The sequence below is a fragment of the Cynara cardunculus genome (assembly GCF_001531365.2).
Source record: "Cynara cardunculus var. scolymus isolate 2C chromosome LG 14, CcrdV1, whole genome shotgun sequence".
NCBI classification, from domain to species: Eukaryota; Viridiplantae; Streptophyta; class Magnoliopsida; order Asterales; family Asteraceae; genus Cynara; species Cynara cardunculus.
Genome location: NC_037541.1, coordinates 1,729,121 through 1,732,167, shown reverse-complemented (window position 1 = coordinate 1,732,167; position 3,047 = coordinate 1,729,121).

Sequence of the window (3,047 nt, the reverse complement as noted above, 5' to 3'; positions counted from 1 at the left end):
TGAGTTTTAGTGGGATCGTATTGGGCGCTAATGATAATAATAATAACATTAATAATAATAATAATAATAATAACAACAACAACAACAACATTAATAATAATAATAATAATAATAATAATAATAATAATAATAATTTATTTTTAAAAAAAATACTTTACCGGCGGATGGCTCCGCCGAAAATATTAAAAAGTTTAAAAAATTCAAATGCTCAAAGGTGACCGGTTTTTTTTATTGACTTTTATTGAAAAAATTCAAAAAAAAATTGACTTTTAAAATTTGACCAAAATTTCCGGTATCTTGCTTTCATTAGCGCCTTTTATTTGACCAAAAGATTTGACTTATGAAACCCTAGTATCTTCCTTGTATTAGCGTCGTGAACAAAGAGAGGAAGCACGAAGCAGAGGCCGTGAACTACCGCCGATCTCGCCGTGAACTAAGCCGTCGATCTCGCCGCCGTGAAGCAACTGTCGTCGCCGCCGTGAAGCAACCGACCTCGCCACCGTGAAGCAACCGCACGACCTCGCTGACCGCCTGCTGCCGTCGCCGCAGTGAAGCAACCAACCTCGCCGACCGCATGCTGCCGTCGCCGCCGTGAATCTGTACGTATATGTATATATATATATATATATATATGAATCTGTACGTATGTATATATATATATATAAATCTGTATGTATATATATATAAATCTGTATGTATGTATATATATATATATATATATACAAATGGGGAGCACGAATCTTCTTCTGGGAGTGTTAAGAGACAAAGAACAAATAACATTAATGTTCTTGATCATCGTAGAACATGATCATGTCTCTCCTTAAACGTATGAAACTTTAGGGCTTACACCTTTAAGAATTTATGTTGTTTTTTTCCCTTAGAGATCTTGGGTTTAAGTCTTTCGTTTGTACTTTTTGTGTGTTTTTCTTGTTTTCTTTTGGGGTCGTTTGTTTGATTAATGGGTATGCTTGATGTGTTGTTGAACCTTTATCATTGGAGAAAAGATGGCAAGTACCATCTGGGTTGTGTCCTTGAGCATTTTCTTATCTCATGAAAAATATATATAATTTATACATACATATACACACACACACACATATATATATATATGTACATAAGAGAGAGAAAGAGAGTGAGAGATATATATATATATATATATATATATATATTTTTCTTGAGGAGAGAAACCTTGTAGGAAAACCTAACTTTGAAATGTCGATTTAATTTTGGAGTTGTCTGTGTTGATCCAAATCCGATCACTACATTTATCACTACAATTTTGGTTTTATAGTAAAACTAAAATGTCTAATCTTTCTAATGGGATGATTGACTTAAGTTTATAGGATCAAACCAAAAAAAATGGCATAATTAAAATGTTACAATGGGTTTATAAGACATTTTTTGATGTTTCAAAAAAAATAGGACAATTTTAAAATAAATGTAGTATTAGCTAGTTTATATAATGCTATTTGAAAAATCATCCTACAAAGACAAGTGTTCTATAAAAAGATGGGTTTATAGAACATTTCTCAAAAGAGTCTTATAAAATATTTAATATGATATTTTATTTTAAAAGTATTCTAAAAACTTGTTAAAACGTCTAAAAACATCATATAAGCCTATTGTATGCATCAATTTTAGATAAAGCGTTTTATAATTTGGTCCTATAAGTTTAGTTGTTTAGACATTCTAAGCGTCTTCACACGCTCATATCTAAGAACAAAAATTAAATAAAAAGTTTGGAGATTGGCAATGATGATCTTTCTATAACCCATTTATTTTATGCAGATGAAGTGATGTTCATTAACGATTGGTCTAGAAGACAAGAGGATATCTTACGAATTGGAGATTGGCGGAGGAGGAGCGACAGCGGGTGGAGGCGGAACGACGACGACAGAGGGAGGAGCAACAGGATAGACAACTTCAAGATATGGCTGCTTTGGTTAGACAGCTCAGTCAATCTCAACATTTCCCCCAACCACCACCATATTGAATATTGTCTTTCGCTTTGAAACAATTTAGTTTTTGTTTGGTTGGAATAATTGTAGTTTCACTTTAATGTATGATATTTAGTTTTATTTCGTCTTTTTATTTTCAGTTTTAATATTGTACAGATTTGCAGTTTTTAAATATATGTATTAAATACAGGTTTTAAATATTAATTTTAAAATAAATTTAAAATATTATTATATATATATATTTCCGGCGGATTTATCCGCTGGTATTCTAAAAAAAATTAAATCTTTTTTAAAATATTATTTTTTTAAAGAAAATATTTAATATATATTTATATATTTTTCCGGCGGATTTCCGGCGGATTTATCCGCCGGTATTTATTAAAAACATAAATCTTTTCTAAAATATTTTTTTAAATAATTCTTTTTTAAAATATTATATTTCCGGCGAGATTTTTTTCCGGCGGATTTCCGGCGGAAAATTCCGACCGGAATTTTTTTTAAAAAAATATTTAATATATATATGTTTTTCCGGCGAGATTTTTTTCCGGCGGATTTCCGGCGGAATATTCCGTCGGAATTTTTTTTTTTTTTAAATTTTATTACTTCTTAAGTTAATCAAGATTTTTTTTAAAAACGGGCGAAGATTTTCCGGCGGCCGTAATCCGCCGGAAACGGGGAAAATCCGCCGGAAACGTCGCCGGAAAACCAATCACCGGCGCCATTTTTCCGGCGGCCAAATCCGCCGGAAATTACTTTTTCCGGCGGATTTCCGGCGGATTTGGCCGCCGGAAATAGTGGGTTTTTTGGTAGTGATTATGATGAGTTGAGTGTTAGTTAGAGGCACGAGAAGTAATTAACTATCTGAAGACGTCTTTCGTAAGCAACAATTAATGGGTTTTAGTGACACTGTTCCTAACCTAGATTTTGTGTAGGGTTTGATTTGTCTTTTCTTGGTGTTAGATCTTAAATTGCTATTATCTATACTATATTATAAAGCATTTGGCTAAAACTTTTAAAAACTCTTAAACCCTTCCCATATCTGAATTCATGTAACTAACTGCAGATAAACACAATCAAATACAAGATAAA